This window comes from Panthera uncia, chromosome C2 (assembly GCF_023721935.1).
Source record: "Panthera uncia isolate 11264 chromosome C2, Puncia_PCG_1.0, whole genome shotgun sequence".
Lineage (NCBI taxonomy): Eukaryota > Metazoa > Chordata > Mammalia > Carnivora > Felidae > Panthera > Panthera uncia.
In genome coordinates, this window is record NC_064810.1 from 71069410 (window position 1) to 71082742 (window position 13333).

Sequence of the window (13333 nt, forward strand, 5' to 3'; positions counted from 1 at the left end):
AACTAATCTTCCCTGGGGCGCTTGGGTGGCTCAGTTGGTTAAGCGTCCGACTTCGGCTAAGGTCATAATCTCATGGTTTGTGAGTTCGAGCCCCGCATCAAGTGACCTCGAGCCCCGCTTCAGGCTCTGTGCTGACAGTGAGAGCCTGTGTAGGATTCTCTCTCTCCCTCTCTCTCTCTGCCTCTCACTCCCTCATGCCCTCTCTCTCTCAAAAATACATACATACATACATACATACATACAAACAAACTTGGGGGAAAAATACTCTTCCATTATTTTTTTTTCAAACATTTCCTCTTCTCTCTTTTTTATTTATTCTCCCTCTGGAATTATGATTAAATGTATGATAGACCTTGTTGGTCTATCTTCTATGTAATTTTAACTTCTATTTTATATTTTCCCTATCTTTGTCTCTCTGGGCTATATTTCAAATAATTTCTTCTGTTCTATCCTCCACATCCCTAATCATCCTTTCAACTATATTTAACCAGCTTTAAACCTATCTACTGAGTTTTACATTTCAATTTTTTATTTTTCTTTCCTCTGAGTTTTTTTTTTCCACATTTGCTTGCTCTTTTGTCATATTTTCAAGCCTCTCTTATTTATTCTATTACATTAAACATGCTTATTTGAGTATGCTAGATCTGATAATTCCAGCATCTAAAGGTTGTTTTTTTGTTTGTTTGTTTGTTTGTTTGGTGGGAGGAGGGCACGCCTGGGTGGCTCAGTCAGTTAAGTGACTGACTTCAGCTCAAGTTGTGATCTCAGGGTTCCTGAGTTCCAGCCCGTGTCAGGCTCTGAAGCAGCGTGGACCCTGCTTCAGATCCTCTGTGTCCCTTTTTCTCCATCCCTCCCCTGCTTGCATGCTCTCTCTCTCTCTCTCTCTCTCTCTCTCTCTCTGTCAAAAATAAATCAACATTTAAAAAATATATAAAGTTTTTTTGGGTCTGAATCTGCTGTCTCATTTCCGCTGGTTCTTACTCATAGTGCCTTGTTTACCTCTATATTTGGCAAATTATTTTATTTGGGGCTGCTTATTTTCCTTGGACATAACCTGTGGGAATTATTTGAGGCCAGGGATGAAGGCAAATTTCTGAATTCCACTGAAAAGGATTTACACTTGCTTCTGTCAGGTACCTGGGGGCATCAAAAGTCTGGGACCAATTCTGATCATATTATTGACTCTAGGATGTTTTGTTTTGTTTTGTTTTGTTTCCCTTTTAGGGGAAGTGGTACCTAATCATGTGAATCCAGGCTGAAAATCTATATGAAGGCAGGCTTGTGGTTACATATTCTCAGGGGAGATTTGCCCACCCACACTCCGATTCAATTAGCATCAGGATCCCAGTCCTCTGCAGAAGGAATAGTTTATTTCTGGGTCACCTTTATATGGAGAATGTAGTCCTCCGGAGTCCCAGCTTTGAGCGAGTCTCCTGTTAAGCTTCTCTCTTGAGTGGGCATCAGGTTTTATCTTCTATCCTGCCAGTCCTGAGAAAGTACAAAAACCCATGTTCATAAGCACTCAGTTTTGTATATGTCCTTAGTCCACATCTGGCTTCAAGGCCCTGAATACCTCTCTAGGCCCCTGCTCTCGTGTATCATTACATTTATTATAATTGAATTTGTAGGGGCACCTGGGTGGTTCAGTAGGTTAAGTGACCAACTCTTGATTTTGGTTCAGGTCATGATCCCAGGGTCTTGGGATCAAGCCCCACATTGGGCTCTGTACTAAGCATGGGACGTGCTTAAAATTCTCTCTCTCACTCCCTTTGCCCCTCTCCCCCGCTCATGCTCTGTCTCTAAAATTTGAAGAAAAAAATCGACTTTGTGTAGATAATACAGAGGACTGCAAGAAAAACTGCCTTTCTTGGAGTCTAATCCCAATTGAATTCAGGTACGGGATCTCCTCTGAGAATGTGTAACCACAAGCCTATCCTCTTATAGGTTGTCAGCCTGAATTCTCATGATTCAGCACCACCTCCTCCAAAAGAAAAAAAACCAAACCTGGGGCCAATGATGATTAAAAATGTACAATTCCAGATTGTAATGCACATACAATAATAATACAAGATAGATTACATATAAATTATTATTTTATATTTATGTATAGACAGAGAGGTGGGCACAAGAAATAACCATGTTGAGAGGTAAGATGAGGGTTGTGAAAAGCTAAGTTAGTTTAAGCTGTGTCAAGATATTTCCAAGGAAGTCATGTACTTAGGGGTCAGCCTTGGTCAGTGGATCGTGTGGTCATTATCTGAGAGGAAACAGGAAGTGTGACAGGACTGTGTTGCAAACATATCCGGGCTCTTTTAGGATATGGCCCAAAACTACTAAGGGGAATCCGGGTGTCTCCACAATTGTTGCGGGTGGACGGGATGGGCTGATGCTATGCCCAGGCCTCTGAAGCTGGTTCTAGAACTGTTGGCAGGCTGTTCCTCCGTGTTCAGGAGGGAGGGCGATCATGGGACCATTGGGATAATGACTTGACTATGAGGCCTATGGAACAAGCCAGCCTGTGGCCCTGAAGAGTATAAATGTGCTTTAACCATCCCACCTGATCCCTCTCTTATCCTGCCCCTCTAGTTACTACACGCTCTGCCCAAGCCTATGCCATTGGCTGGGCTGCTCCATCTCAGGGGTGCGGCTTGGAACAGTGGAATTAATTGCGTTTATCGCTATGAGGGCTGTCTGACAATTCAGTGAGGATTTTGGTGTATCTAATATGCTTTGGAACAGGAAAGGAATCACACAATGTTTGTTTGAGGATATGCTTTTGTCACTTAGCAAAATATCATGAGCGTCTTGCTGTACGTTATAAGCATCCTCACCCACCAGCCACAAGCTCTCCATCCGTTCTGTATCTACTTGCTCCCTCTGTTCCCTTCAGCTGGCACCTTCTCTTCCTCATAAGCGTGTCTGATTATCTGCCATTCCTAGAAAAACAACCTCCCAAAACTTTCCCTGAGCTGATGTGCCCTCCATCCACCATCTCTCTCTCCATGTCCCTGTACGGGACTCCCTAAACCATCCACATTCACTGAACGTGCTTCTCACGTCTTGTTGGCCGCTGTACCCTGGATGGTCTAGCTTTGCCCACCACCACGGTGCTGACACAGCCCTCTCCTGGGCCTCATTGCTTTTCTAATTGTCAAACCCAATGGTCACTTCAGGCCCCTACCTTGCATGTCATGTGACAACAGGGATCCCTCACAATTCCCATCTCCTTCTAGAGTGCCTTCCTACACCATAAAAGGCTGGGAAGCAAAAGGCTTCATTTTGTAGATTCCCTTCAAGTTGGGTTATGCGAATGAGGTTTTAAGAATTTAGAGAGCAGGGGCACCTGGGTGGCTCAGTCAGTTAAGCATCTGACTTTGCCTCAAGTCATGATCCCACAGCTTGTGAGTTCGAGCCCCACGACAAGCCCCATGTCGGGCTCTGTGCTGACAGCTCAGAGCCTGAAGCCTGCTTCAGATTCTGTGTCTCCCTCTCTCTGCCCCTCCCTGGCTCACTCTCTCTTTCTCTCTCAAGAATAAATAAGCAATGAAAAGTTAAAAAAAAAAAAAAAGAATTCAGAGAGCAGATGTGAGACAGACCATATATCTGCAATTTTCATTGTCTTCTCTGGGCAAACAAGATTATGGAGACATGGAGTTTTCCTGCAGCAGCTTCCCAGTGTCCAGCCCCAGCTTCGTGGGTACGGAGACACAGCTGCGGTTATGGTGGCATCCTGACTTTCAGCAACAGTGCTGTGTTACTAAATTTGACTGAGTCCCAAGGTAGCCTTAACACTTGCTGGACTGTCACACAAATGGCAGCACCTCTAGTGAGTTACTTCTGGGTGTTTACAGAGTCTTTCCTGGAGGCCCAAACTATAGCCCATTCTTCCAGGGCACCTAATGACTTATAGTACCTGTATAAATTCCTTTTCTGCTGGCTTCTATTTCCCATACTGAATGCTGGTCGTTTGGTATCAGAGGTGGCTCTAGGCAAGGATGGGAATATTCATATGCTGAAAGAAAATAACTGTGCACCAACAGCGGGGGAAGCCTGGGCCCCGCTTAGGCCTCCTTGGCAGCAGGTGTTCTGGCCCATGGCTCAGAGAAGTGCACCCTCCCCTTATGCATGTCCCCACAGCCTTCCAGAGCCTCTCAGTCCACCAGCTCTGCCACACCAGCAAAACCCTCCCACGCTCACCTGCTTTTCCATCTTGACCACACAGCTCATTCTGCTTTCATCCACTGCCTCCATGTCGAAGGGCCCCTTGTCACCTTTCTTCTGGACATTCTGGTCCCTAGGCCCCAGACCACAATCAGGTCCACCCTGCAGGAAAAGGGAACAGTCAAAGGGCCCAGACACACGCCACCGTCCCTCCCACAAGAGCATACATACATACATAAATGGAAACAGAAGAAAATAACTACCAGTCTATCTTCTATGTCCAAAATTTTTTTTCAAGAACATGGGCAAAACAAAGATATTTTCTGGCAGATCAAAACTGAAAGATCTTTACAAGCAGACCCTCAGGAAATTCCAAAGTTTACATATATATACCAGGCAGAAGGAAAAATGATTCTAGATAGAATATCTGAGATGGGTGGGCGGGGCACCTGGGTGGCTTGCTTGGTTAGGGTCTGACGTTAGCTCAGGTCATGATCTGTCAGTTCATGTGTTCGAGCCCCATGTTGGGATCGACGCTGCGCAGAGCCTGCTTGGGATTCTCTCTCTCTCTCTCTCTCTCTCTCTCTCTCTCTCTTCCTCTCTCTCTCTCTCTCTGTTCCTCCCTCACTCGTGCTTGCTCTTTCTTTCAAAATAAAATAAATAAACTTAAAAAAAAAAAAGAAGATCCAAGATGCAAGTAGGAATAAGGAGCAAAGAAGTCATTAGATGGGAGGTATCTGGGAAGTGGACGCCAAGCGAAGGCCATCCTCCTGCCGTAAGTAAGGCCGTCCTCTGGCAAGTAATGTCAAGGCAATGGCTAAGTTCTCTGAGGTAGTGTTCCATGTTAATTTGCCAGCTTCGTGGGTGCTGGCAGGCTATGGCCAAACACTGGCATCACAAACACAGCACCGTGTTCTTGAATTCAACAGTTCCAGTGGTCCCACTCCCTCTCTGTGGGTCTCAAGACCCCCAGAGCATGGTGCCGCTGGGCTCCCTTGCCAGTTCCCAGGAATTCTCATGATTTCTGTCTCTTTCTTCCTGTGCACATCATCCTCATGCTGGTAGACAGATGGTTAGAGCAAGCCATTCCATGCAGACATGACAACATTGAGAAGATTCTGTATTCTTTGTGTACCACTGTTTTTGTTGCTTCTTTTTCAACAATTTGAGTTATAATTAACATACAACTCATTCAAAATGTTCAATTCAATAGCTTTTAGTATATTCACACATATGTGTGACCATCACCCTTATCGATTTTATTTATTTTTTTCTAAATGTTTATTTATTTATTTTGAGAGAGAGTGTGTGTGTGTGTGTGTGAGCAGGAGGGGGAGGGGGGGAGAGAGAGAGAGAGAGAGAGAGAGAGAGAGAGAGAATATGAATCCCAAGTAGGCTCCTCGCTATCAGCACAGAGCCTGACATGGGGCTCGATCCCACAAACTGCGAGATCATGACCTGAGAGGAGATCAAGAGTCAGGCACTCAACTGACTGAGCCACACAGGTGCCCCTGTCAATTTTAGAACATTTGGTCACCTCAAAAAAAAAGTGCATACACTTTACTCATCATCTCCCATCTCGCTGCCACCTCCTCAGCCCTAAGCAACTAAACCACCTTTTCTCTATAGATTTCCCTATTCTGGACTTCCATTATGAATAGAAGCATACAGTATGTGGCCTTTTGTGGCTGCCTTCTATCACTTAAAATAATGTTTTCAAAGTTCATTCATGTTAAAGCCTGGATCAGTACTTATTCTTTATTATAGCCAAATATTATTCCATTGTATGGATGTATCACATTTTGGGTATCCATTCCACTATTGATGAACATTTGTGTTGTGTCTACATTTTGGCTATTATGAATAACACTGCTATAAATATTTGTGTATGAATTTCAGTGGGACATCATTTTTTTTTCATTTTCCTGGGTATATACCCAGGAGTAGAACGGCTGGGTAATATGGGAACTCTATGTTTAATTGGGGAGCTGCAAGATTATTTTACAAGTGGCTATTCCTTTTTACGTTCCCGCCAGGGTTCTGAATTCCCACCAGGGTTCTGAATTCCCACCAGGGTTCTGAATTCTCCACATCCTGACCAACACTTGGTGTTATCTGGCTTTTTGATTCTAGTTGCCCTGGTGAGTATGAAGTGGTATCTCATCGTGGTTTTGGTCTTTGTGGGCATCTTTTCTTTTTAAATCAAAGAAATATTTTCCAGAAGTCCCTCAACAGACTTTCCACCAAGTCTCATTGGCCAGAAAGGGATCAAACACACCTTCATAAACCAATCACTGGCAAGCACAGTGGGATTATGAGTGAGGACTGACTTCCTGGTTTGGAGCTGGGGCTCTGGGCTGCCTCCTGCAAGGCACACAGAATCCAGATGGTGCTTACCCCCAACAACATCAGGTTCTGTTGGCAAACAGTAAGTAAGACAGAGGATCAACTGTATGTGGCTGCTACGTGTGGATTCCAAGGCACCAGGCTCTGGTGGCTTTCTTCTGTCTTCTGGACCATTTGTTTTTAGTCTCCTCTTCCTCTGTCCACCGCTGAAATGTCAGTGCTCCTGGTCTTCAACTTCACTGTTCTCAGCATCTACACTCTTTCTGGGTTATCTCATTTATCCTCATGGTTTCAATTCCCATTTGATGACTTCTGAAATTGCTTCTTCTCTGAACTTCAGATTTATTGATAATAATAACAACAGTAATAGTGTTGCCAGGATGTCTGGGTGGCTCAGTCCATTAAGTGTTCAGCTCTCGACTTCGGCTCAGGTCATGATCCTGTGGTTCATGGGTTCGAGCCCTGCATCAGACTCTGGGCTGGCAGTGTGGAGCCTACTTGGGATTCTCCCTGTCTCCCTCCCTCTCTGCCCCTCCCTCACTATGTGCTCCGTCTCTCTCTCTCTCTCAAAATAAATAAACTTAAATAAAAAAAATAGTGTTGTCATTTTTAGATACTTATTATGTTCCAGGCACTGTACATTATCTCATTTTATTCTCATTTAATAACAACTCTAAAACCCTATTATTATACCTATCTTATAGATGAATTAACAGGTTTAAAGAGATCTGGTTTTTTGCCCAAGGTAACACCACTAGTAGGTTGATGAAGGTAGGAGTTGGACCCAGCCTGTTAGACTCCAGAGCCCTGAGTCACTGCCTTTTGACATTCTGCACCCACCTCAAACCCAGGGCAGCCAAACGTCTCATCGCTTTCCCATTAACCAGTCCTGCCCCCATATCCCCTGCAGCAGTGAGGGAATGACCATTTGTCCAACTATTCAGTCCAGAAATCCAGGGGTCATCTTCCTTCTTCACCCCTTCACTAAGCGATACTAACTTTGCTTTCTAAGAATTTTTTTCTTTCTTCAAAGATTTTATTTTCTAAGTCACCTTTATACCCAACATGGGGCTCAAACTCACTGAACTCACAACCCACAATCAGAAGTGTCATGCTCTACCAACCGAGCCAGCCAGGTGCCCCCTAATCATTTCCTCATCCTCTCCCCAGGTCTGGTCTGCTGTGACCGGGGTACATACTGCCTGAGACTCCTCAGCCCCCCGGGGTGGCTGAACAGGAACTTCCGGTGGCTGGAACCCCTGTGTTGGTTGCCTCTAGCTGCAAACAGCCCCTTCCCATTTTACCGTGGTGTGTCATACAAAAGGAATCATTTTCTGTGCATGTATAACAAGGAAAATATCAAGAAGCAAGATCTAGAGTAGACTGCACCCACCTCTCTGCTTTCCCTCCTCTAACTGCACCCTCCCTCCTAAGTGCAGCCAGTGAGCTACATGCATTTATCTCCTGGGTAATGACTCTCTGGGTGGGTCAGCCCCTCACCTCCCTCAGGACCAAGTCCACATTCCTGACTATAGCTTACAAGGCTCTCCAGTCCCCACTGTCCCCACTCTCACCTCTGCACAGAACTCGGTACTCCAGAAACATTACGTTTTTCTGTAGTCCTCTCTTTTGTCCTGCATTGTTTCTCACTCCAGCGTCTTGGCTTATAATATGAAGGTTAAGACCCTCTTTGGTCAGTTTCAAATCCTTGCTGTCACTTGCTCACGGCAAAAGAGCAATCAATCTGTAAAATGAAGTTAACAATAGTACTTCCTTCAGAGCTGTTGGGAAGACAACATGAATAAACAAACATGGCAGCGGTTTCTTTCATTTTTCATTTTGCTTCAAGTGCCGGGAAGCCCTCTCCAATCTTATTTCCCCAGAACCCTGTGCTTCATAGCACTGACCCCTGGCACTGTCTGATTGCTTCTCTGCCTTGCCTGGCTGAGATCCCCCAGGTCTGGGATCCATTCTATCCATCTCAGCCCCTCGAATCCACCTGATGGGCCTACTGTGGTGACAGGGTCAAGGACAGAGTTGGAGATCCCTAGAGGAGGTGACAACATAACAGGGCATTGAACTTAACAAGTGCGGGAAGTTGTCAAGAAAGACCCAAGTGCCACTCCCCAGGCAGAGGCTAGGCTGGAAGACTGGTCCCTGTGGCCAGGTGTTCTAGGGACAGAGCCAACACCACAGGTGTGGCCACTAGTCACCTGAACACAATCAGGATAGGAGGCGGCTCGTGTGTGCACATGTGCACACTGGGCTGTCCCTGTGGAGGTTCAAATCCTACCTGTCTTGCTGGGTGGGGAGAGGGGTGTGGGTGGGTGTGGGTGGGTGACTGTCTCCAGAAGGGCAGTGGAGAGGCAGGTTCTAGAATAAAGGGACAGTGCCTGGGGCCACGGAGTTTTGACTGTGGGGTGGGGGAGTGGCCACTAATAACCACAGACAGGGGCATCCTAAGTGTGTGCGGGGGATGTGTGAAGGCAGGCAGCAGGGAGAGACCATCTCAGTGGCAGGGGTGCAGGGAAGCAGAAACCACTGCGCTGGGCGCGGGGGAAGCCAGGGAAGAGATCACAGCAGTGGGGCGAAAGGGAGCCGGCTCCCGCTCTGCCAGCCAGACAGCCAGCGGAGGGGGTGTGGAGACACTAGCCTGTCTCGTCTTTCTCGCTGAGTCAGAGGGCAGGCTGGCGCTTGGTGCCCCACCTCTCTCAGGCACCACACCGTGTACACTGTGTGCACAGCAGTGTTGGCTCTGGGGGCACCGATGTGAACAAGCATGGTTCAGAAGAACAGCCACTGTGTGGTGGCTTGTTGCAAGGGACGTCCCTACCTTCAAACTTAAACTTCTTCCTGATAAAGCTCCTGGATCGCAGCTTTAAGGGAGAGGGGGGTGATCCTAAGGTTTGGCCCTTTCTGGAGACCTGGCATTTGGAAGAGGTTTTAAAGACTACAGGGCCAGGAGTGTTCGAGAAGGAGCCCCCTGGGCAACAGCCAAAGGCATCTTCAAATATGATGCACAAAGACCATGTCCCTTAAGGCCAAGATCTTGTTCCAAACTCTGAGGTCCATCCAGGGGCAGAGGGTGACAGTGGCTCTCCTGAATCCATTTGCCTGTGAGGTGTTTATTTCATCCTCATATCAACACTGATGGTCACAGTAAGTCCTTCAGGGCACCCCACCCTGGAAGCATTGGAAAGTCTGACTCTGGCTTCTTCCTTCCCTTGGTTGGCCACATGTGCCTGTGTTTATCCTTTGATTAACAGAGAATGACGGGGCACCTGGGTGGCTCAGTCAGTTAAGCGTCTGACTTCGGCTCAGGTCATGATCTCGCGGTTTGTGAGTCCGAGCCCCGCGTCGGGCTCTGTGCTGACAGCTCAGAGCCTGGAGCCTGTTTCAGATCCTGTGTCTCCCTCTCTCTGCCCCTCCCCTGCTGGTGCTCTGTCTCTGCCTCTCAAAAATAAATAAACAGTAACAACAACAACAACAGAGAATGCAACACACAGCATTGAACACACATAAGGGTGAGTAGAAGAGAGTAAGGTATGTCCACTAACTGGCATATGTCATCAACCATCCATGACCTCATGCTTCCCATCTGCAAAATGGGAACTCTCCTCTGTAGTGGGGACTTTCTAGGTGTTAATAATTCTGACAGTGGTTCCCAATTTTATGAGGCAAAAGAGCCTGAGGTGAAGAATGACATTTAGAAGTAACAGTGAGGGATGTCCTCAAGGAAAGGGGCAAGTGTCTTTGCCATATTGTATGTTTACCCCTTACACCCCAAAGGTCCAGACAGCCACCAACCAGAGCAGCAGGTGCTCGCCCTTGCCCACAGCCTTGCCTGTAGCATCGTGGACGACAGGCTATTGCCCTTGTCCGTGCTCCCTTGTGAGACACTTGGGCAAGGAGCCCATCCTCTCACTCTGTGAAAGGGCAGGCATGACCCGACCTTGTGGAGATTCTTCTCCACTGAATTAACACACATCTATCTGTGCTTCACAGAGTTAGTGCTCAGCACTCAGCGTCTTTTGGGTTCGTCTTCCCAGGGACCCTGGGAGGTAGCATTACAGTCCCATTTTATAGATGAGGAAAGTGAGGCTCAGTAAAGTCTCAGAACCACCCAGGAACATCAGCCGGTTCCAGGAAAGGATTCAAGCCTACGCCTCTGTCTAGGTCCAAAGCTAGTGCTCTAAAGTATCCTCACAGTCTCTCCTCCCCTCCCCTTCCCGAGAAGGCGTCACTGAAAGCCTCCTGTCTCCCCTAGGTTGGGGCACGTCAGTGCTCAGAGCCGGCAGACCCGGGTTTGGGGAAAACCGCCCGCAATAAGGTGGGAATCCCTGCCTGACTCACCAGTCTCTAGCATCTGCTAGTCTCTCGGCAGCTAGCAAAAGTAAGAATGGAAGCAACTGTCCTTCCTCCCTGCCTTGCCTTCCTCCCTCCCTGACCCCCATTAACACTTCTGGAGCTGCTCGGCCGACTCACCGGCGCGCTGTGTCTGGGCTGCACCTGCGGCGCTGGCGGCGTCCGCCCACCCGGAGGCCTGCACTGGGGGTGGGCCTGGAGCCTCCCCGACCACAGGGCGCGGGACGGGTGCGGTGCGTCCTCAACGCAGCCACCGCTCTGCCAGGTCCGGGAAACTAAGCAAACCACGCAGTGCGCCAGGCGGGGCGGAGAGGGTTGGAGACGAGGGCGCCGGCAGGCGGGGCTGCCCAAGTGCGTCCCTTGAGGTCCCGTGGTGAGCTGTGGCCAAGGGGGGGTGGGGGGAGGGTGATTACGGAGAGTCCGGTGTCCCTTGGGCCTTGGCACACCGGTCAATGATGGAGCTCAACCCTCCCCGCATTCCAGCTCATTCCCCTAGCAGCCCCTTACTTGGCCCGCCACGCCTGGTGAGCCGCTTTTTCAGCACACGAGGGACAGTTTAAACAAAACATCTCTAGGACAGACTTCTTTTGTCCTTCAAAATGACAATTTCTGAGTTCTATGTGGGTGGAGATCTGCTAAGGCTAAGATGACCTGCTTGCAGGGGAAGAAGGTCCGGGAGGAAAGAGGCGCCGCGGCGTCTTTCTGCAGGCCTTGCCGCAGAAGCGGCGCCAGAGAGGCCGGGTCGGTTTCACCCGGGACGCTGCTGGGTCCCGGCAGCCGCCAGCGGGGGCGCGTTCCACCCAGAAGCATTCCCGCGGCGGCCGCCGCTTCCCGCTTCTGCATTCCGCAAGTCGGGGCCAGAGAGCTGCCCCCACGCTGCCCCACGGCCAGGGCTGGAGGCGGGGGGGTGGGGGGTGGTGGTCATCGTGTGCCCGGGAGCCCGGGCTCCTTTCTCCGGCGCCAGGCCCTCGGAGGCGGCCGAGCAGCGCGTGCGGGTGTGGGTGAGCAAGGGCAAGCCGGCCGCTCATCCTCAGGGAGGCTGGGCGGACTGCGTGGGCGGGCACCACCTCTCCTGGCCTCTGCGGGGGAGAGCGCCCCCACCCCGCACGCTCCGGGGGGCGTGCGACCTCGGCGTGCCCCGGGGAGGGGGGGTTTCTTGTCGCCTCGGCCCCGGCATGCGCCGGGGGCTTTGAACGGGCCTTGGTGGCCGGCTGACGACGACACTGCTCCCTAGCGGGGAGAATGTTTCACTAAATCTCCCGCTTGAGGCTGCCCGAGCGGAGAAGGGAGCCTCCCTCCTTCCTTTCTAAATCAAATGCTTTAGGGAAGGTCCTTAGCAGAATCCCTTCACTTGTGTTCTCCTTCATTAGCAGCCTTCACAGCAGCCCTCGCATTAAAAAAACAAAACAAAACAAAACAAAACAAAACAAAACAAAAACTCTATTGGGATATGTTTTACATACAGTAAATACGAGAAATTTTACATACTGTATATACTTCTGTAATTTTTTAAGTTTATTTATTTTGAGAAAGAGAGCCAACGCCCCGCAGGAGCAGGGGGAGGGGCCAGAGAAAGGGAGAGAGAGAATTCCAAGCAGAAAGTTCCCTTCTGCCCCTTTGCAGTCAATCCTTTACCTTCTCTTCCCTGGCCTGAGACAACCACTCATCTGATTTCTGTCACTATACTTTGTCCTCCCTGGAATTTCATATAAATAGACCCATACAGGATGTGGCCTTTTGTGCCTGGCTTTTTTCACCTAGCACAATGCTTTTGAGAGCCATCCACGTGGCTGTGTTAACAGTAGTTCCTTCCTTTTGTTGGTGAGTAGTAGAAGACTATGCATGTACTGTAAGCTATTTATCCATTTGGACATTGGTGGGTGGATGGGGGAGGCCCAGCTGGGCTGGTGGGGAGGTATCCTCTCAGGATCCCAAAGGACTTTTGAGTTGTTGTTGGACACGTGGGCTACATCTGGACATCTGGTTTTGAGGTACAGTGAATAAAAGTGCCTTGAATATTCCTGTAAAAGTCTTTTGGTGGACCTATGTTTCCATTTCTCTTGAACGAAATACCTAGAAGTGAATGGGATGGCTTGGTTGTATGACATTTTTAACTTTCGAGGAAGCTGTCATGAGCACACTATGAAGGTACACATACAAGTTATATCTAACAGCTTGATTCAATCCTAAACAAGGTTAACGTAATTATAAAGCAGGTTCAGAATTCCAAACTCAAGGACATTTCACCATGTGGTTAACTTGGCTTCCTATATAACACACAGACCAGAACATAAGCCACACAACAAACAAGATAACAGAAGGATGTAGGAAGTTAATGAACTAAACTCAAAGTCTGTGGGCCCACAGTTGAGATAAGATATCAGTCTGGTCTGAGTCAGCCCTTGGCATTTACTGCCTATTATATTCGATCAGTGAAGGATCTCAGTCCTGTTTGGAGATC

General features: G+C 48.5%; 1 long non-coding RNA gene across 1 annotated transcript; it reads right to left on the reverse strand.

Annotated features, from left to right (window-relative positions):
• Nucleotides 1-268: 268 nt before the first annotated feature.
• Nucleotides 269-11707, reverse strand: LOC125921050 (uncharacterized). The gene is made up of 4 exons (XR_007457286.1): nt 10993-11707; nt 8082-8251; nt 4198-4323; nt 269-1488 (listed from the first exon to the last, which is right to left on the reverse strand). It is a non-coding gene; the product is annotated as an uncharacterized LOC125921050 (long non-coding RNA).
• Nucleotides 11708-13333: the final 1626 nt, after the last annotated feature.